Source organism: Schistocerca serialis, chromosome 11 (assembly GCF_023864345.2).
Source record: "Schistocerca serialis cubense isolate TAMUIC-IGC-003099 chromosome 11, iqSchSeri2.2, whole genome shotgun sequence".
NCBI lineage: Eukaryota > Metazoa > Arthropoda > Insecta > Orthoptera > Acrididae > Schistocerca > Schistocerca serialis.
In genome coordinates this window covers 186,598,729-186,622,444 of record NC_064648.1, presented here as the reverse complement: position 1 = coordinate 186,622,444, position 23,716 = coordinate 186,598,729, and the positions used below count along the sequence as shown (strand labels likewise).

Here is a 23,716-nt window from a genome sequence, read left to right as displayed (position 1 = left end):
AAAGAAGTGTGAATACGAGGGTAAAGGAGTATAAAAGTCTTTGCCGACTGGGAAAAATAGATAAATCGTCCGTTGCGGAACATGCACTTCAGCCAGGTGACCATGTAGTTAAGTTTTCTGAAACTACAGTTTTAAGTGCTACCACGAACTATTATCCACGACTGTATAGGGAGGCTATTGAAATTTATAAACATGTAGATAATTTTAATAGAAAAGAAGAGGCCTTGAAATTAAGCGAGATATGGACAGTGGCGTTACACAATCGACAAGTGATTTTTATCTATGACGGACTATTATCGATAGTTACATTTTATCTTTGACCAGTTTTCTCTCTGCTACTGTGTGCAAGCTAGACCACGCCCACTTTCCTCGGTATTTAGGCCGCTCTCGTCACTCGGCAGGACCAGCCATGCCTCTGAAGATGTCCAACGTAGTATTGGACGAAACGTTAGGCATAGAAGAATTCCATGGACCACGGCCATATAATCCGGAAGAACTGTCAACAACATGGACTCGACTATCTGAAGTAGTCATGGATGAAACTGACACCATGAATCCTGCAAGGCTGTCCGTAAATCCGTAAGAGTAGGACGGGGTGGAGATCTCTTCTGAACAGGCATCCCAGTTAGCCTCGAATAATGTTCATGTCTGGGGAGTTTGGTGGCAAGCAAAAGTGTTTAAACTCAGATTGAGTGTTCGTGGAGCCACTTTGTAGCAATTCTGGACGTTTGGGATGTCGTATTGTCCTGCTGGGATTGACCAAGACCGTCGGGATGCACAATGGACACGAATGGATGCAGGTGATCAGACAGGATACTTATGACTCACGTGTCACCTGTCAGAGTCGTATCTAGACGTATCAGGGGTCCCATATCACACCAACTGCACACGACCCACACCATTACAGAGCCTCCACCAGCTTGAACAGCCCGGTCCGTGGATTCATGAGGTTGTCTCCATACCCGTACACGTCCATGCGTTCGATACAATGTGAAACAGATTCGTGCGACCAGGCAACATGCATCCAGTCGTCAACAGCCCAATGTCGGTGTTGACTGTCCCAGGCGAGGAGTAAAGCTTCGTGTCGTGCAGTCATCAACGGTAGACGTGTCGGCCTTCGGCTCCGAAAGCCCGTATCGATGATGTTTCGTTGAATGGTTCGCACGTGGGCATTTGTTGATGGCCCAGCATTGAAATCTACAGCAATATGCGGAAGGGTTGCACTTCTGTCACGCTGAAACATTCTCTTCGGTCGTCGGGCATCCCAGATACAGGCCCCCAGGTAGATGCTATTTTCCTTGACTTCCGGAAGGCGTTCGATGGACTTCCGCTGATAAACAAAGTAAGAGAAAATGTGATATCAGACCAACTGTGTGGCTGGATTGAAGAGTTTTTAGCAAACAGAACACAGCATGTTGTTCTCAATGGAGGGACGTCTACAGAAGTTAAAGTAACCTCTGGCGAGCCACAGGGGAGTGTTATGGGACCATTGCTTTTCACAATATATATAAATGACCTAGTAGATAGTGTCGGAAGTTCCATGCGGATGATGCTGTAGTATACAGAGAAGTTGCAGCATTAGAAAATTGTAGCGAAATGCAGGAAGATCTGCAGCGGATAGGCACTTGGTGCAGGGAGTGTCAACTGACCCTTAACATAGACAAATGTAATGTATTGCGAATACATAGAAAGAGGGATCTTTTTTCTTTTTCTTCTTTCGTTTCACCCTCTTTGGGGTACGCTGGATCAATCATTTCTTTGTGCATTGTTCTTTTCTTAGGGCCCAGTATTTCTTCATTCTTTATGATCTTCTTCTCCTCTCTTCTTCCGAGATGAAGGATTTGGACTTTTGTGTGCATTTGTCTTGGAACCTTATGTTTTCATCTTTAGTAATTAATTTAGCAGTTCGATCAATAAGTGAATTTTCTGAAATATTTAATTCCGCTAGGTCTTTCTCAGTTTCTTTAAACCAGTTGCGCTTCGTTTTTCGGTTACGGAAGAAGTCAAAGATTTGTTTGGTTAATCTGTTGGAATTCATTCTGAGAAGATGACCATAAAAATTTATTCTCCTTTTTCGCATAGAATCTGAAAGTTTTTCAATTTTCTTGTAGAGAGTTTCATTTTTGATGTATATAATCTTATTGTCTTGAAATTTAGGCCCAATAATTTTTCTTAAAATTTTTCTTTCCTTTACCTCAAGTTTCTCCATTTGGCCTTTGATATTCATGTTAAGTGTTTCTGCTGCATACAGTGCTTCTGGCTTAATCACTGTGTTGTAATGCGTAATTTTGGACCCCCATGAAAGGGATTTTTTGTTTTACGTATTTTTTGTTAGTTGGAAGGCCAATTCAAGTTTATTTTTTCTGGATCCTTTATTGTATGATTATATGATAGCGGAACAAACACTGGTAGCAGTTACTTCTGTAAAATATCTTGGAGTATGCTTGCGGAACGATTTGAAGTGGAATGATCATATAAAATTAATTGCCGGTAAGGCGGCTACCAGGTTGAGATTCATTGGGAGAGTCCTTAGAAAACGTAGTCCATCAACAAAGGAGGTGGCTTTCAAAACACTCGTTCGACCTATACTGGAGTATTGCTCATCAGTGTGGGATCCGTACCAGGTCGGGTTGACAGAGGAGATAGAGAAGATCCAGGTTATTTGGAAAGCGTGATAGCGTTACGGAGATGTTTAGCAAACTCGAGTGGCAGACTCTGCAAGAGAGGCGCTCTGCATCGTGGCGTAGCTTGCTGTCCAGGTTTCGAGAGGGTGCGTTTCTGGATGGGGTATCGAATATATTGCTTCCCGCTACTTATACCTCCCGAGGAGATCACGAATGTAAAATTAGAAAGATTAGAGCGCGCACGGAGGCTTTCCGGCAGTCGTTCTTCCCGCAAACCGTACACGACTGGAACAGGAAATGGAGGTAATGACAGTGGCACGTAAATTGCCCTCCGCCACACACCGTTGGGTGGCTTGCGGAGTATAAATGTAGATGTAGATGTAGATGTAGTCTTACAGGATCTTTTTTAGGCAGCAGCGATGTCGGAAATTTGATGTTTTACGAGATTCCTGATATCAGCGGTGCACACGGGAACATCCCCGACTTCATCGCTACCTCGGAGACGGTGTGTCCCATCGCTCGTGCGCCGACTGTAACACCACGTTCAAACTGACTTAAATCTTGAGAACAGCCGTTGTAGCAGCAGCAACAGATCTAACAACTGCACCAGACTCTTGTCTTATATAGGCGTTGCCGACTGCAGCGCCTTATTCTGCCTGCTTAGAAATCTCTCTATTGGAATACGCATGCCTGTACCAGTTTCTTTGGCGCTTCAGTCTATGCGCAAAGTAGCAAACAGCTTTATTCAAAGAGTTTCTGACGAGCGTCCCTTTTGTTACACAACTACTCTAGGCAACCGATACACGTATTGTTGACATCTCTATCGTCTGTGAGCCTTTAGCGTGTGGCAGTCTTTGTGCTCGTGATTATAGTGTCCGAGCTTCTAGCGTTCGGGTCGTGAGCATTCGCGTCTCCTAAGTTCACGTGTCGCTCTGTAAAATACTTAACTTTATTGTAAGCCAGGCTAATTAAAAGTAAATTTCTGTTCGTTTAATTTATTGTCAAAAGTACTGACAGGACTCAGATAAAGCTAACATCCGGAGAACATCTCCATCGATAAAAGAATGATATCATTAATTTCAGTTAAACAACTTCAGTTATTGCTGGACTTACTACTAATACATCGCGTCGCAACTTGATTTTCGATCGTAGACTCTGTTTGAACATTGATTATCGCGGAAAGGTGTGACCACTCACACTAGTGAATCATATCAAAGACACTGTGTTAACAAAGACCGAGCTAACGAAACACGATAGCATCCTACGATTCCGAAGAGAGTATTACGAGAAGTGAACAACGTATTGGATTATCTCTGGGCAATAATAATAATAATAATAATAACACAACCACACATCGATCAAGACGCATCCAACACATGGCTAAGAAAAGGCAATATATACAGTGAGACGGGATTCATGATTGCAATACAGGATCAAACAATAAACACCAGATATTACAGCAAGCATATTATTAAAGATCCCAATACCACAACAGATAAATGCAGACTTTGCAAACAACAAATAGACACAGTAGATCACATCACAAGCAGATGTACAATACTAGCAAATACAGAATACCCCAGAAGACATGACAATGTCGGAAAAATAATAGATCAACAGCTTGCCTTACAACATAAACTTATAAAACACGTTCCCACATACAAGTATGCACCACAAAATGTACTGGAGAATGATGAATACAAATTATACTGGAACAGAACCATTATAACAGATAAAACAACACCACATAACAAACCTGACATCATACTCGCCAATAAAAAGAAGAAATTAACACAACTAATCGAAGTATCCATACCCAATACAGCAAATATACAGAAGAAAACAGGAGAAAAAATTGAAAAATACATCCAGCTGGCTGAGGAAGTCAAGGACCTGTGGCATCAGGATAAAGTTGACATTATACCAATTATACTATGAACTACAGGAGTCATACCTCACAATATCCACCAGTACATCAACGCAATACAGCAGCATCCAAACGTATATATACAACTACAAAAATCTGTAATTATTGATACATGTTCAATTACCCGAAAGTTCCTAAATGCAATGTAACATATACCGTACAATTAAAAGGAAGTCACGCTTGATCAAGGTCCGCGTCACTTTCCATTTTTAACCAGACATAACGTCTGAGAAACAAAAGAGTAATAATAATAATAATACGATGTGGCACTTCTCACAGATAACGAAACCACAGCAATCAGACAGCTAGAAGTACTCAAAGACTGCGGGGAAAAAGTAGGGCTAAGTCTTCTGCACGAAATTAACCATACCAAATTTGATCACAAAGAATGGCAAGATGAACAGGGTCAGACACTTCAAGTACCTAGGTGAAATGCTCGAACCGACAGGAAAGGAGAACACTAGGTTAGCGGTTCTAGGCGCGTCAGTCTGGAATCGCGTGACCGCTACGGTCGCAGGTTCGAATCCTGCCTCGGGCATGGATGTGTGTGATGTCCTTAGGTTAGTTGGGTTTAAGTAGTTCTAAGTTCTAGGGGACTTATGACCACAACAGTTGAGTCCCATAGTACTCAGAGCCACTTGAACTATTTTTTGAACACTAGGTTATTGAAAATGAAGAGAGCCCTATACAAAACACAGGGCATCTACAACAAGAAATGTCTGTCCACCTGCACCAAAATTCGTCACTGGAACACTGTAGTCAAACTTGAGGTGTTATACGCCAGTGAGACACAAATGTTACACACAGGAAAGAAAAACTACTAGGAAAATTATTGGACCAAAACTCACGGAGGATGGATATAGGCTTCACTCCAGGGACGCCACAGAGGTTCTCCAACATCGCAGCGGAAATTAGAAAGAGGTGACTGAAATTTTATGGGCAAGTCATCAGACTCTCACAGACCAATCCTCAGATACATCCAGGGACTCAAGACCACTACACCTTGGATGACGCAAGTGAAAATTGTTCTGGAACGAGCTGAGATAGATCCAGCGAACGTCATAGACAGAGGCGTCTATATACACAAGGTGTACAAGTGGGAAGTGATGGCAGAGAAAAAGCACCTAAAACCCAAAGGCGAAAGTGGACTGAAGAAAGGAAGGAGCCTTTAGTGAACGAATGAAGGAGTAATGGAAGAACACGAACAACAAGTAGTCATGAATGTTTCGCGTGGTTTGATAAAAGGCATATAACGTGTGTAATAATAATAATATTCACTACTGCCCATTAAAATTGCTACACCACGAAGATGACGTGTTACAGACGCGAAATCTAACCGACAGGAAGAAGATGCTGTGATATGCAAATGATTAGCTTTTCAGAGCATTCACACAAGTTCGGCGCCGGTGGCGACACCTACAACGTGCTGACATGAGGAAAGTTTCCAGCCGATTTCTCATACACAAACAGCAGTTGACCGGCGTTGCCTGGTGAAATGTTGCTGTGATGCCTCGTGTGAGGAGGAGAAATGCGTACCATCACGTTTCCGGCTTTGATAAAGGTCAGATTGTAGCCTATCGCGACTGCCGTTTATCGTATCGCGACATTGCTGCTCGCGTCGGTCGAGATCCAATGATTGTCAGCAGAATATGGAATCGGTGGGTTCAGGAGGGAAATACGGAACGCCGTGTTGCATCCCAACGGCCTCGTATCACTAGCAGTCGAGATGACAGGCATCTTATCCGCACGGCTGTAACAGATCGTGCAGCCACGTCTCGATCCCTGAGTCAACAGATGGGGACGTTTCCAAGACAACAACCATCTGCACGAGCAGTTCGACCACGTTTGCAGCAGCATGGACTATCAGCTCGGAGACCGTTGCTGCGGTTACCCTTGACGCTGAATCACAGACAGGAGCGCCTGCGATGGTGTACTCAACGACGAACCTGGGTGCGCGAATGACAAAACGTCATTTTTTCGGATGAATCCAGGTTCTGTTTACAGTATCACGTTGGTCGCATTCGTGTTTCGCGACATCGCGGTGAACGCACATTGGAAGCGTGTATTCGTCATCGCCATACTGGCGTATCACTCGGCGTGATGGTATGGGGTGCCATTGGTTACACGTCTCGGTCATCTCTTGTTCGCATTGACGGCATTTTGAACAGTGGACGTTGCATTTCAGATGTGTTACGACCCGTGGCTCTACCCTTCATTCGATCCCTGCGAAACCCTACATTGCAGCAGGATAATGCACGACCACATGTTGCAGGTCCTGTACGGGCCTTTCTGGATACAGAAAATGTTCGACTGCTGCCCTGGCCAGCACATTCTCCAGATCTCTCACCAATTGAAAACGTCTGATCAATGGTGGCCGAGCAACTGGTTCGTCACAATACGCCAGTCACTATTCTTGATGAACTGTGGTATCGTGTTGAAGCTGCATGGGCAGCTGTACCTGTACACGCCACCCAAGCTCTGTTTGACTCAATGCCCAGGCGTATCAAGGCCGTTATTGCGGCCAGAGGTGGTTGTTCTGGGTACTGATTTCTCAGGATCTATGCACCCAAATTGCGTGAAACTGTAATCACACGTCAGTTCTAGTATAATATATTTGTCCAGTGAATACTCGTTTATCATCTGCATTTCTTCTTGGTGTAGCCATTTCAATGGCCAGTAGTGTATTAATAGTAGTAGTAGTAATAGATTACTCCACATTAACATTAAAGGGAATAATGTTCAACGGAAAAAACATAGTGCTGTGTTAAGTGAACTCTGTAACTTTTGAAGGAATTAATTCGGTGTACATGAACTACGCAAGGCAAAGATATCAGTTTATTTTGAAACGCGAATCGGCCGCCTAGTAACTGTGAAGCAGCATATTTGGCGGCAACCGGTAAAGAATGCAGCAAACCCATAGTAATAATTTGAAACTTAACTTATTAACAGGAGAGTTTCACTCAAATTAGTACAAAAAGCAGATATTATAAATAAATATTGACTGTAATAACAGACAGTGCGGTGTCGCTTGGCTTTCACGTATCTGTAATGGGTGAATACTGGCTGGGCATAGAATAAGGCTATTGCACTTTCGCTGATGGTGGATGTTCCAGTAGAGAGAAATAGGAAACCTCACACTGGGTACACTGCTCGCCATCAAAATTGCTACACCAAGAAGATATGCAGATGATAAACGGCTATTCATTGGACAAATATATTGTACTAGAACTGACATGTGATCACATTTTCACGCAATTTGGATGCATAGATCCTGAGAAAGCAGTACCCAGAACAAACACCTCTGGCCGTAGTAACGGCCTCGATACGCCTGGGCATTGAGTCAAACAGAGCTCGCATGGCGTGTACAGGTACAGCTGCCCATGCAGCTTCAACACGATACCACAGTTCATCAATAGTAGTGACTGGCGTACTGTGACGAGCCAGTTGCTCGGCCACCATTGACCAGACGTTTCCAGTTGGTGACAGATCTGGAGAATATGCTGGCCAGTCGAACACTTTCTGTATCCAGAAAGGCCCGTACAGGACCTGCAACATGCGGTCGTGCATTATCCTGCTGAAATGTAGGGTTTCGCAGGGATCGAATGAAGGGTAGAGCCACGGGTCGTAACACATCTGCAATGTAATGTCCACTGTTGAAGGTGCCGTCAATGCGAACAAGAGGTGACCGAGACGTGTAACCAATGGCACCCCATACCATCACGCCGGGTGATATGCCAGTATGGGGATGAGGAATACTCGTTTCCAATGTACATTCACCGTGATGTCGACAAACACGGATGTGACCATCATGATAATGTAAACAGAAACCGGATTCATTCGAAAAAATGACGTTTTGCAATTCCTGCTTCCAGGTTCGTCGTCGATTACACCATCGCAGGCGCTCCTGTCTGTGATGCATTGTCAAGGGTAACCGCAGCCACGCTCTCCGAGCTGATAGTCCGTGCTGCTGCAAACGTCGTCGAACTGTTCGTGCAGATGGTTGTTGTCTTGGAAACGTCCCCATCTGTTGACTCAGGGATCGAGACGTGGCTGTACGATCCGTTACAGCCATGCGGATAAGATGCCTGTCATCTCGACTGCTAGTGATACGAGGCCGTTGGGATCCAGCACGGCGTTCCGTATTACACTCCTGAACCCACCCTTTCCATATTGTGCTAACAGTCATCGGATATCGACCGACGCGAGCAACAATGTTGCGATACGATAAACCGCAATCGGGATAGGCTACAATCCGCCCTGTATCAAACTCGGAAACGTGATGGTGCGCATTTCTCCTCTTTACACGACGCATCACAACAACGTTTCACCAGGCAACGTCGGTCAACTGCTGTTTGTGTATGAGAAATCGGTTGGAAACTTTCCTCATGTCAGCACGTTGTAGGTGTCGCCACCGGCGCCAACGTTGTGCGAATGCTCTGGAAAGCTAATGATTTGCATATCACAGCATCTTCTTCCTGTCGGCTAAATTTCGCGTCTGTAGCACGTCATCTCCGTGGCGTAGCAATTTTAATTGCCAGTATTTGTAGATATGTTCACTGCGGCCGACCACACGTAGCTCTCCGAGAAACGACAGGGCGGTGTGAACCTGCGACTTACGGAACTGTCATTTGCAATCGGTCTTCCTTGGTCGCTTTGTGATTTACGTCCCCTAGACTGCAGATGTAGAGGACGATAACGTCGGGACCCCGACCTAGAGGGGCGATTACATGTGTGTATGTGTGTGTGTGTGTGTGTGTGTGTGTGTAGATGAGGGCAGCGGAGCGGCGCCGGAAGTGGAGCGTGGCGGAGGGTGGTTTGTGCGGTGCAGGTGCGTGGCGAGTTGCGGTGGGGTCGGCAGGCCATCTGCCGTTATCTGCGAGGCGTGACCCCTGACCCCGGCCGCACGCGACTCACGCCAGGGGGAGCGCCGGCGGGATACACGTGGGCCTATATCCACTGTCCGATATCCAACCAGACCGGCGGCAGCCAGAGCCCAGCGGGCGCAGGTTCACACCGTGGAGTTCATTAAAGTCGTCTGCATACAGAAACTGCGGAACATCCACATCTACATGATGAAAGGTCTCTGTTGGATTCCTTTCATGTTAATTTCTTTGAATCTGCTAGCTAGCTTAAGAAACACTTCGACAATGAACGTCTTATGGCTGTGGCGAGTCTAATGGAGAATTCGAAACATTGTAGAATACGTTTGGCAGCTATGTATCAGTTTATTTCCTGGGGTGGTGACGAATTATCCTACTAAATTTACTCGCTAATAACAGTATTTTGTTTATTCGATAAAAATCCCGAATGATTGTCACATAAGCGGTGATATAAAAGTGGAAAATTCTTATTTTTGAGTCCCGAAAGCTCTATTCAACACAAAGTGCAGATCATTTTGCCATTTTCAGTGCGAAATGTGCCGGCTTATTCATGTCTGGTAATAATAGAGGGCTGTTTGCCTGGGTTGGCTGCTAGCGTTGTGAAAGATGTTTGCTACTGCAAGGGAAATCTGGCTTGTTTTCGGTTCTAATTTCGATGGAGGCAGATAGACTATTAGCAAAGCAATTTTAAGAAATTCCCGCGCCCCCAGTTCGTTTTATTGCTACCTTTATTCTATACTGGCAACCTGTGGATGAAATATGAAGATCTTGTAGAATTTCATGCTTGTTACTGCCCACTTTTTCCGCTTCTGTCAACAATTGAATTGACTTACGTGTGGCACTGAATGATTTTTAACTGAATTTCGTTGTGAATCTTCACGCATTGCTATATTTGCACACTTTCATGGTAGGTCAGGAAAACTAACCCAGTAGGGCAGGTCTGAACGTTGACACAGACCGTTTCGCAGCCGAATGCGCGTAATATTTTGCTAATTCGTAACGATCTGCGGTTCTTTTTCTTACTAAAACAGTTATCTTATCTCGATAAGCTGAAAATCATTTTTATTAGTACAGTTCATACTAATTAAAGTTTCTTCTTTCATTTATTTTTTGTATTTGCGTGTTGTGTTTAACGTAATAATCAGCATTAATATAGTCTTACACATGATGAAAACAGTCTGACAAAGTTGGGATAGTTTTTCAATTTCACGCCTGTGCCTAGTATGTTGGTAGCACTTGGTTGCCTTGCCTGTTATGCTGAGTAGCAGACTTTGAAGCTGTGCGGATCAGCATAACGAAAAGGGGAGCGGTCTCGCTAGTACGTCTTAAGATGTGCATTTAGAGCCCCTGTTTACTTTACTTTTTCTCTTGTTTTGGCCTATGCTGGCACCTCTCAAAACATGGAGCTCTTGTTGTGATTCTTGAGTTTCTCCCGGCGTATTTGATAATCAAAATATCCACGGCCATCATGATGATGGCGACATGTTTGATCGCCGAAATATTGTGCCCGTTGGACACTATAGACCGGCAGCATACCCGTGGATATTTTGATTATGGAGCTCTTGTTTTTAACAGCTGTATACGTTTTAACAGCCTGCCACTGGTGCCTCATATAAATAACTTCCTAACAGTCTTTGAAGCAATACTCATAGTAACTGCTGGAGATCCGGTGCAATTATAAACGGGTCAGTCATTATAAACCGATCAGTCATGAATGAATAAATACAAAGACTATGTTTTCATCTCATACGTGTTTGTTGTTTTTTCTAAACAACCGCTGGTGGTATAGTGTTTCTTAGACAGTTTAGAGCCGTGTTTCTCAACCTTTTTTGCTCTGGGGCAGACCAAAGCATGTTTCAAATTTTCTGCCATCTCTACATGTCCCAGATGCTAAAACACAAACAGTACATACATTTTTTAAATTATGGAACGATTATGCGCTACAAAGTTTACAGGACTGTGACGAAAGACTTGAATCGCTATACTTGCGACAGCAAGCGTACCTAATATGTTCCAAATGACCGGGGAAAAAAACCGGGATTTTCCGGTGCTCATACCTCTGGTTCTGTTGAATAAAAAGGTGGGGACAAGTGTTTTGGATAGTCCTTGAGCTAGGCACCATTTGTATGCCCAGCATAACGATCGTCTTAGTGTACAGGTTCGAAGTATGAATAGTACACACTTCTGCTCCAAATGGAGCAAATCGGTTGGCTCTTTAGGCAGTTGATGTGGTCTACGAGGGCCTTGACGGGAATTACGGATGAATCATTAGTTCGTGGGCGGTTCCTCGGAAAACGCCAAGAAAGTGTTGTTTTTTTTTTTTTTTTTTTTTTTTTTTTTTTTACTATGTTTTCGTCGTCACCAGAGGACCAAAACTCAGCTGAGGGCCCAAAGACGGCTGAAATTATTACGATATCTTTCTAAGATCCTGAGCTCGAATGACGCTGACAGTTTTCTTAATATCTTTATCCGATCCCAAGATGCAGATATTCAGAGTTTCACTACTTCTACACGTGAAATGTAAGTAATAAATAACTGAAGCAAATTGCTCAAATTTTAAGGGTACATTCTCTAGGCATGTATCTAGAACAACCACCTCCCGTTTTCAAAATTCTTTATCCGTCTTCGAGAAATATCCCAAAAAATTGTTTCTTGGTTATCAAAACCCATACGCAGATTACAAGTCGGCTACGCACAGCAAAGGGCCGTAATTCTTTTTACAATGTATTCCTAAGATTCCATGGTCGAAAAACCTTAAATTTTTTTCATATTTTTATTCGTTTTCGAGATACAGAGGTTCAAAGTTACCCCACTTGTACAAGTGAAATACCCACGCAAAATCACTGTGAGAAAAAAACGTAGTTTATAAAGTGACATAAACAAAACTCCGTCCGACAGGCCTTGGAAGGCCCACCGGGTACCGACCGGCCGCCGTGTCATCCTCAGGTCACAGGCGTCATGGGATGCGGATACGGAAGGGCACGCGGTCAGTTTACGAGACCGGAGTCTCTACTTCTCAGTCGAGTAGCTCCTCAGTTTGCCTGACAAGGGCTGAGTGCACCCCGCTTGCCAACAGCGTTCGGCAGACCGGATGGTCACCCATCCAAGTGCTAGCCCAACCCAACAGCGCTTAACTTCGGTGATCTGACGGGAACCGGTTTTACCACTGCGGCAAGGCCGTTATAATGCGATATACTAGGAGAAATAGGCTGTGAAGTTACTCCGTTATCATCTGGGAATCACATGTTGTAGTACTGAACCACATGCAATTTTTTTAACGTAAAATTCGGTCTAACATTAGTTTTGCGTTATTTCAATTTCAAACAAATAACCTATAAATATTCTTACTGACCCACACAGTTCTTTTCATGTGAGCGACGTGCTGTAGCAGGAAACAGAAGGAAACCATCGCAAAAATGCTCCTAGCTGAGTAGGGAAAAGAAAGACGAATATGCACCTGTTTATTTAAAAGAGTCTGACTGTAAAACGGGGTACCAGCTCCCTCGTTCTACCTTCCTCAGCACCTTCAAAGATTTTCCCAAAGTTTTGGCATGAGAACATATTCGCGCTTTTTTATGCTAAGAGAGAAGAATACAGTGACAGTGGCAAAGGGACATAAAACTAATAAATACTGGAAGACAGTTGAGAGTGGTTGTGCTGTGCACTGCTCAAAACAATTAGGGGATCAGGTGAGATATCATACACAGTAGACATACGGTAACGTGTTTTATTCAACTATCTACATCTACATCTACATCTACATAGATACTCTGCAAATCACATTTAAGTGCCTTGCGGAGTATTCATCGAACCACCTTCACAACAATTCTCTATTATTCCAATCTCGTATAGCGCGCGGAAAGGAAGAGCACCTTAATCTTTCCGTACGAGTTCTGATTTCCCTTATTTTATCGTGCTGATCGTTCCTCCCTATGTAGGTTGTTGATGTTGTTGTTGTGGTCTTCAGTCCTGAGACTGGTTTGATGCAGCTCTCCATGCTACTCTATCCTGTGCAAGCTTCTTCATCTCCCAGTACCTACTGCAACCTACATCCTTCTGAATCTGCTTAGTGTATTCATCTCTTGGTCTCCCTCTACGATTTTTACTCTCCACGTTGCCCTCCAATACTAAATTGGTGATCCCTTGATGCCTCAGAACATGTCCTGCCAACCAATCCCTTCTTCTAGTCAAGTTGTGCCTCAAACTTCTCTTCTCCCCAATCCTGTTCAATACCTCCTCATTAGTTATATGATCTACCCATCCAATCTTCAGCATTCTTCTGTAGCACCACATTTCGAAAGCTTCTATTCTCTTCTTCTCCAAACTATTTATCGTCCATGTTTCACTTCCATACATGGCTACACTCCATACAAATACTTTCAGAAACGACTTCCTGACAATTAAATCTATACTCGATGTTAACAAATTTCTCTACTTCAGAAACGCTTTCCTTGCCATTGCCAGTCTACATTTTATATCCTCTCTACTTCGACCATCTTCAGTTGTTTTGCTCCCCAAATAGCAAAACTCCTTTACTACTTTAAGTGTCTCATTTCCTAATCTAATTCCCTCAGCATCTCCCGACTTAATTCGACTACATTCCATTATCCTAGTTTTGCTTTTGTTCATGTTCATCTTATACCCTCCTTTCATAACACTGTCCATTCCGTTCAACTGCTCTTCCAAGTTCTTTGCTGTCTCTGACAGAATTACAATGTCATCGGCGAACCTCAAAGTTTTTATTTGTTCTCCATGGATTTTAATACCTACTCCGAATCTTTCTTTTGTTTCCTTCACTGCTTGCTCAATATACAGATTGAATAACATCGGGGAGAGGCTACAACTCTGTCTCACTCCCTTCCCAACCACTGCTTCCCTTTCATGCCCCTCGACTCTTATAACTGAGTTTGTAAATAGCCTTTCGTTCGTTGTATTTACCCCTGTCACCTTCAGAACTTAAAAGAGGTAGGTGTCAACAAATCGGAGGACTAAGTTAGTGATGGGAATTTCGTGAGAAGATTCCGTCGCAACGAAAAACGCCTTTCTTTTAACGATTTCCAGTCCAAATCCTGCATCATTTCCGTGACACTCTCTCCCATATTTCTTGATAATAAAAAACGTGCTGCCTTTCTTTGAACGTTTTCAATGTACTCCGTCGGTCCTATGTGGTAAGGATCCGACTCCGAGCAGCAGTATTCTAAAAGAGGACGCACAAGCGTAGTGTAGGCAGTCTCCTTAGTAGGTCTGTTACATTTTCTGAGTGCCCTGCCAATAAAACACAGTCTTTGGTTAGCCTTTCCCACAACATTTTGTATGTGTTCCTTCCAATTTTTGCTGCTCTGTCGCTCATAGTAGAACTAAAATGATCGAAATCGCAATATCAGGGGCTTCGTAATAGAATAGCTGTGATTTATTTCTGCCTTATAAATTGCCATATCAAGCTAAGCTCAAATGTTAATCCGCCTAAGTCAAATATTTCTGTTACTGAATGTAGTGCTGAGGTAAAATTGTAGGTTAACACAAATGGATATTGTCAAAAGTTTGTCCGCTGAAAATATTCGCATCTTAATTTAATTTATAAGTGGGGCTGCAACGGCACTTCTGGCCAAAGTACGTACAAACAAAAGTTTACCAATGATAATGGAAGCAAATAGAATGCTAAATTTTTTTTACCTCAATCGCTCCACTGCAGACGACCAAGATACAAACGCAAGGATAGTTGTATGGAAAAATCCGAGGCCGTCACCCTCTAGTTTAGGATGCAATTTTTTTCACAAGAGTCCTGAAACTACTCGTGAGGAAGTGGAATACATTGAGTAGCAAGAGAAAAATCTTGTCCCTTTCGAAAAGATAGTCGATGGAAAAGAATTACGAGTTTCTTTCCGACTTGCTTTCACCATGATAGAAGGTAAAGTTTGTAATGCTGTCACGCATAATATGTCTACCCAACGATGCTATTTATGCACTGAAACTTCAAAAGAATTTAGCAATATCGACACAATTTTAGAAAAGGATGTCTCTGAAGAACATCTGAAACGTCCCCTTAGAAAAATTAATGATTTTTAAACAGCTGAGCAGAACTGAACGTACTCAGACATTTCGCATTTCGCTCTTTACCTATTCTGATCAACACTAAACTGACACACAATATTTTTAGCGCAACGAAATCTGACTTTCAATAATCCCTACAAAAGAATGGCCCTGACTAACAATAACCTATACCTTTCATGAATCACTTACCTCACAAAAATCTTCGTTACTCGAACTACTGCAATACAGCGAGCTCCAATACTGCCAGCTAAATAAAAGATTCTAACTACTGAAGGCACTAACTACTGATAGGCAGTTCATGACATCCAGTTTTCCAAATTTACTCTCTCTGACGGACAAAAGTCCAGATCATCCGCTCTCAAAACTCCGCCATCTCTGTCACTACATCCACGCCAGCCGGTGTGGCCGAGCGGTTCTAGGCTACGGTCGCAGGTTCGAGTCCTGCCTCGGGCATGGATGTGTGTGATGTCCTTAGGTTAGTTAGGTACAAGTAGTTCTAAGTTCTAGGGGACTGATGACCTCAGAAGTAAATCCCATAAAACCCTATGTCATTCCAAGCATGTGTCTCAATTTGTACCTCTCTATCTACATTATTGCGTGATCTATTCAGTTTTCAAATTTATACTGACTTTTTGATCACCCAGTATAACAGTTCATGACATCCAGTCTTACAAATTTACTGTCTCTGATGGACACACATCCAGATCGTCCACTCTCAAAACTCCGCCATCTCTCTCCCCACATCCACCACTGCTGGCGGCTCACCTCCAACTGCGCAACGCTACGCGCTGTTCACATCCAACTGCCCAACACTACAATAGCGAATATTCCAACAATGCAAACCAGCCACAGACTGCACACAGCACAGTCAGTGATTTTCATACAGAGCGCTACGTGGCATTACCAACATAACAACCTAAACAGCCTACTTACAAATTACGAGTTTCTTTCCGTCTTGCTTATACCATGATGGACGGTAAAGTTTGTATTGCTATCACGTATAATATTTCTACTCAACGACGCTATTTATGCAATGCAACTTCAAAAGAATTTAGCAATATCGACACAATTTGAGAAAAGGATGTCTCTGAAGAACGTCTACAGTTCGGATTGTCAGCCTTCCATGCGCGGATACGGTTTCTCGAATGCTGTTTGCGTGTAGCATATAAGCTTGGAATTAAAAACTGGCAAGGGCGTAGTGAGAAAGGAAAGGAACAAGTAACGACCGGATAAACTAGTATACAGAAGGGTTTCCTTATGGAATTAGGTCTGACATGATCGGCCAAAGCCTGGTTTCGACAGTTCGACTGATGGGAATACCGCTCGAAGAGTTTTTCGAAAACTCAATCGTTTCTGCTGTTACAACAGGGGTAGTTGAGGACTTGGTTAAGCGTTTCCGTGTGATATTGGAAACAATCTCGAGAGGTCATGAAATCGATTTTATAAAATTCCAGGATTATGCTTTAGTCCATGAAGTGTGTGTACCAGTGGTTCGCCCGTTTTCGAGTGGCCGAGCGGTTCTAGGCGCTACAGTCTGGAACCTTGCGACCGCTACGGTCGCAGGTTCGAATCCCGCCTCGGGCATGGATGTGTGTGATGTCCTTAGGTTAGTTACGTTTAAGTAGTTCTAAGTTCTAGGGGACTGATGACCTTAGAAGTTAAGTCCCATAGTGCTCAGAGCCATTTGAATCATTTGAACCCGTTTCTAAGACGCCAGTAAAATGTTTCTGACAATCCGTGTAGCGGACCACCGGCGACCGGCGTCAGCGAGGAAAACATTGAGAAAGTGAGGACTTTAATCATGAGCGAGCGTCGATTAACGGTAGCGGATGAGATACAGATGAACCGTGAACCCGTGCAACAAATCCTTACGCAAGAGCTGGGGGTTGTGTTGTGCCACTTCACTTGACTGACGGTCAGAACCAGCCACGTTTAGAGGCTGCACGGAAATTTTTAGACACTGAGGATGCGACACCCACTTTCTTTAACCATATTGTCACTGAGGCTGAAACCCGGTGTCTCCGGTACGGCGCTGAAACGTTCAAAAAATGTTCAGATGTGTGTGAAATGTTATGGGACTTAACTGCTAAGGTCATCAGTCCCTAAAGCTTACGCACTACTTAACCCAAATTATCCTAAGGACAAACACACACACCCATGCCCGAGGGAGGACTCGAACCTTCGCCGGGACCAGCCGCACAGTCCATGACTGCAGCGCCTCAGACCGCTACGGCCCGGAAACGAAACAGCAAAACATGGAATTGCGTTCTCCGACATCACCTCGTCGGAAAAAGGTCAGAGCCGAAAAAAACACGCATCAGAATGAAGCTTACCACCTCACCTTGCGCGATAGTCAAGGCATTATCCACAAGGTATTTCTACCTGAGGGAACGACGCTAAACGCTGCACGGTACGTTGAAATTTTCACCCGTTTCACGCAACTTGTACGCAGGATATGACCCCAGTACGAAAAACAAGGTTCCTGCTTTTTTTTTTTTTTTTCGACAACGCTCGCCCACACACAGCCAACATCGTCAAAAAGGGGGCGGTGCAACTTGCGACATCCACCATACTCGCCGGATCTCAATCCTCCAGACTTCTGCCTATTCTCCCTCGACTCAAACTCGCTTTGAAAGGACAGAGATTTGAAGATATTCCTGACATACAACGAAACGTGACGCGGCTTTTGAACGCCATCCCAAAGGAAGACTTCCTGCAAAGTTTCCAGGACACGTATCGCAGAGCGCATCTACATCTACATCTACATCCATACTCCGCAAGCCACCTGTCGGTGTGTGGCGGAGGGTACTTTGAGTACCTCTATCGGTTCTCCCTTCTATTCCAGTCTCGTATTGTTCGTGGAAAGAAGGATTGTCGGTATGCCTCTGTGTGGGCTCTAATCTCTCTGATTTTATCCTCGCGGTCTCTTCGCGAGATATACATAGGAGGGAGCAATATACTGCTTGACTCCTCGGTGAAGGTATGTTCTCGAAACTTGAACAAAAGCCCGTACCGAGCTACTGAGCGTCTCTCCTGCAGAGTCTTCCACTGGAGTTTATCTGTCATCTCCGTAACGCTTTCGCGATTACTAAATGATCCTGTAAAAAAGCGCGCTGCTCTCCGTTAGATCTTCTCTATCTCTTGTATCAACCGTATCTGGTACGGATCCCACACTGCTGAGCAGTATTCGAGCAGTAGGCGAACAAGCGTACTGTAACCTACTTCCTTTGTTTTCGGACTGCATTTCCTTAGGAGTCTTCCAATGAATCTCAGTCTGGCATCTGCTTTACCTACGATTAATTTTATACGGGTCATTCCATTTTAAATCCCTCCTAATGCGTACTCCCAGATAATTTATGGAATTAACTGCTTCCGGTTGCTGACTTGCTATATTGATGCTAAATGATGAGGGATCTTTCTTTCTATAGCATAGCAGCCGTGCATAGTTATGGGAGGTGACTATTTCAAAGGACAGCAAGGTAACTGTACTTCATAGTTCATCTACGTTAATGTTATGGGACTATTCACCGAACTTTATTGTCAAAGGTTGTATTTTCTGATTTTATAGCAGTTTAATGGGCAACTGCAGGGCGACGGATGAAACTATTGCTGAAATTTAGTTTTTTTTTTGTTTTTTCTCCGTATTGGAATGTAGTCGACAAATGGGGTTTCCTGCAGTTAACGAAGCATACACTGAAGTTTTTATTGATGTCTTTATTGAAAAATATTAGTATCTTCAGTGTGTATTTCGGATTTTCGGCCGACCAGTGTGGCCGTGCGGTTCTAGGCGCTTCAGTCTGGAACCGCGTGACCGCTACGGTCGCAGGTTCGAATCCTGCCTCGGGCATGGATGTGTGTGATGTCCTTAGGTTAGTTAGGTTTAAGTAGTTCTAAGTTCTAGGCGGCTGATGACCTCAGAAGTTTAGTCGCATAGTGCTCAGAGCCATTTGGACCATTTGAAATCGGATTTTCGCTAGGCAGCTCCGAAAGGAGGTAGACCGACGGTTCTCTCTGTAACTCCGATTGTGGTTGTCTTAACATGAGATCAGCATATGACTTTGATCCTTACAGTTGTAATAATTATAGTTCATCGCTGGGATTTGCAAAAAAAAGATTTTTGGCAAAATTATAGATATTTTTTAAAAAATGGCCGTTTTTGGATCCTTCTTTTCTGGCCGAAAAAAATACTTAATATCAACATAAAAACATAGATCACGATGAACTAAACGGAATTTGCTTCAATGGAGACCAAAAATCGTTAAAATTGGATGAAAACTGTAGCGTGGGCGACGACAACCGTACCGAAAATGTGGCTTTGAGAAAAACACTGTGGAAAATCCTTTCCCCTTAAGGGTAACCTACTGTTCCACCAGCGGTCACACAACAAAGGTGCAGCTGCCGAAAGACCTTTCCGCTGTGATCTCTGCCCTAAGGACTTTGTATGTAAAGGGCACCTGGTCTCCCACCGCCGTAGTCATTCTGGCGATCGGCCACACTCGTGTCCGGACTGTGGGAAAACTTTTGTGGAGAAGGGAAATATGCTCCGGCACTTGCGCAAGCATTCAGCAGTCGGTCAACAACTGTCTCTAGTACCACACCACCATGGCGTTGTCGTTCAGCATTTGGCACATCATCCTCCCACGCTTCCTCCCACAGCTCCTCCTCCTGCCCACCCACAAGCTGCTATCCAGCATCCTCCACAGCCACAACCACAGTCACAGCCACAGTCGTCACAGCAACCCCCATCTCATCAACAGCAGCAGCAACAGGCACAGCCGCAGCAACAGCCACATCCAGCTCCACCACAACACCAGCAGCACCAACAAAACCAGCACATCCAACATCACCCTCTACAGCCACAAGTGCATCAGTCACAGCAGCAACACCAGACCCCATCACCACAGCTTCAGAATCAACAACAGCAGCAGCAATTGCACTTACACCATCAGGCTTCACAGCAGAGGCAAGCACACCAACCACCTCCACCTTCCCAGCCACCTCCAGCAGCGTCTCTGCCCCCGCCGCGTCATTAGACGTGACGTCATGTATTAACATGGGCTCTGACTGAGACTTTGAAATTTTTGTGGTGGACGGCCTATTGTCAAAACTTCCGTTAACACTTGCGTCAATATTTGATGAATCGTCACTACCGGTTGCTGTCGTAAAGTCATTTTCTAACACTTGTCTCTCGTCCGAGTCGGATTGCGTCTGAATAGTATGTCTTTGCTGTTCCATCTTTGCGTATTGTTTTCTAGTTATGACCATGCCACACGTGATATATATTTCAAGAAATTAATGTTTGACACTGGTTTTAAAATAAAATGCAGTTGAGCATGACTCGCTCGTAGCAACAATGGCTGTTTGTTAATTTAAAAATGTAAACTGAATATGGGATTATTGTTAATGGCTGCTGTCCATGTTACAACGTATCGTACAGAAGTCGGCCATATTGTACACTCGTGTATTGGTATTGTTGCAGAAGTTATTGTTTAAGGAAAAGTACTGAGAATGAAATTTATCACTGAAAACTGCTACGCGCGAAAGAAATACTACAGAATCTACTGAAGAGCTAATACACTGAATTATGCGTCTGGTCAAGCCTGCCAATGCAAAGATGCTGCGTCTTACCTTATTTTGCTGGAAGCTTCATTGCGTCTTCCCGCAAAATTTTAGAATTGGAAAATATCTTCAGATCTTTGTTATTTCTCATACATTCACGTCCAGGTCCAGATAGTTAATTTTTCACATGAAACAAAGAGAACAATGTAACAAATGACAAAATAACAAGTCCGACACGCAGTCGCCAATATAAAATAAATAAAATAAAATAAAATAAAATTATTAATTATGTATTATTGTATGATAGTGATTGGTTGTAATTAATATTTGCATGACGTTTAATTATTCGGTATCAGACGCTTGACAATGGCTTTTTCGTAAATGTAATGTTATTCGTAGTTGACCGTGAAATAAAACTGAAATAATCGGACTTCGTAATTAAATCGTTACCAAAGACTGCTGCGGTAGGTGCGGACTCATAATCTAAATCTCAATATTTCTATAATTTGCCAGCCATGCCAAAACGTCGTACAGAGGTGATTGTCTACTAAACAAAAAAATTACACACTTAGTTAAATCAGATATATTCAATGAATAAGCCTACAGTTCATAATCCTACTTACTTTTATAAATATAAATTCTTTTCAGAATCGAGTGCCTAGTAAGATTGCAACTCGCAGTGATCTTATATAACATTAAATATGGCGGTGTGCCAGTCAATAAAATATACGTGCTTCCCGCACCACTTATCCAAGACCACCCTTTTTTAATCAAACATACGAGTAACGTAATTCTGCTTTTGTTTTATCAGCGACACAGCGCTGCAGTTGTGTGCCATAGGCTTTATTTATTTGTCACTGATTATTTATTTAATTAATATCTCGCGTTTCCGAGGAAACTCACGCTCGGCATGCAAATGTGCCTTTATAGGAGGTAGACCGACGGTTCTCTCTGTAACTCCGATTGTGGTTGTCTTAACATGAGATCAGCATATGACTTTGATCCTTACAGTTGTAATAATTATAGTTCATCGCTGGGATTTGCAAAAAAAAGATTTTTGGCAAAATTATAGATATTTTTTAAAAAATGGCCGTTTTTGGATCCTTCTTTTCTGGCCGAAAAAAATACTTAATATCAACATAAAAACATAGATCACGATGAACTAAACGGAATTTGCTTCAATGGAGACCAAAAATCGTTAAATTTGGATGAAAACTGTAGCGTGGGCGACGACAACCGTACCGAAAATGTGGCTTTGAGAAAAACACGTTTAAAGTTGTAAGTAAGCTGTTTAGGTTTTTATGCTGGTAACGCCACGTAGCGCTCTGTATGAAAATCGCTGACTGTGCTGTGTGGAGTCTGTGGCTGGTTTGCGTTGTTAGAATATTTGCTATTGTAGTGTTGGGCAGTTGGATGTGAACAGCGCGTAGCGCAGTTGGAGGTGAGCCGCCAGCAGTGGTGGATGTGGGGAGAGAGATAGCGGAGTTTTGAGACAGTAAATTTGTAAGACTGGATGTCATGAACTGTTATACTGGGTGATCAAAAAGTCAGTATAAATTTGAAAACTGAATAGATCACGCAATAATGTAGATAGAGAGGTACAAATTGAGACACATGCTTGGAATGACTTGGGGTTTTATTAGAACCAAAAATGTCCGACAGATGGCGCTTGATCAGATCAGAATAGCAATAATTAGCATAACAGAGTAAGACAAAGCAAATATGATGTTCTTCACAGGAAATGCTCAATATGTCCACCATCATTCTTCAACAATGGCTGTAGTCGTGGAATAATGTTGTGAACAGCACTGTAAAGCATGTCCGGAGTTATGGTGAGGCATTGGCGTCGGATGTTGTCTTTCAGCATCCCTAGAGATGTCGATCGATCACGATACACTTGCGACTTCAGGTAACCCCAAAGCCAATAATCGCACGGACGGAGGTCTGGGGACCTGGGAGGCCAAGCATGACGAAAGTGGCGGCTGAGCACACGATCATCACCGAACGACGCGCGCAAGAGATCTTTCACGCGTCTAGCAATACTTTTTTTTTTGTTCTAATAAAACCCCATGTCATTCCAAGCATGTGTGTCAATTTTTATCTCTCTGTCTACATCGTTCCGTGGTTTATTAAGTTTTCAAATTTATACTGACTTTTTGATCACCTGGTATATATATTATGACTTTTGAACACTATTAAAGTAAATAGATTGTTTGTTCTCCATCAAAATCTTTCATTTGCTAACTATGCCTATCAGTAGTTAGTACCTTCAGTAGTTAGAATATTTTATTCAGCTGGCAGTATTGGCGCTCGCTATATTGCAGTAGTTCGAGTAACAAAGATTTTTGTGAGGTAAGTGATTCATGAAAGGTATAGGTTATTGTTAGTCAGGGCCATTCTTTTGTAGGGATTATTGAAAGTCAGATTGCGTTGCCCTAAAAATATTGTGTGTCAGTTTAGTGATGATCAGAATAAGTAAAGAGAGTAATGTCTGAGTACGTTCAGTTTTGCTCAGCTGTTTGAAAAGCAAATAACGTATGCGGTTTTCCAGCACAGTAATTCATAAATTTTTCTAAGGGGACGTTTCAAAGTTTGACAAGTACCTATCCTATAAGAAAAACGGACAAAGCTCTAAAATTACGGGGTATCATTGGTGCCTGGTCCATAGTAACGAT

The 23,716-nt window shown here is 43.2% G+C and overlaps 1 pseudogene; it reads right to left on the bottom strand.

Annotated features, from left to right (window-relative positions):
- Positions 1–12,498: 12,498 nt before the first annotated feature.
- Positions 12,499–12,616, bottom strand: LOC126427552 (5S ribosomal RNA; annotated as a pseudogene).
- Between the last annotated feature and the right edge of the window lie 11,100 nt (positions 12,617–23,716).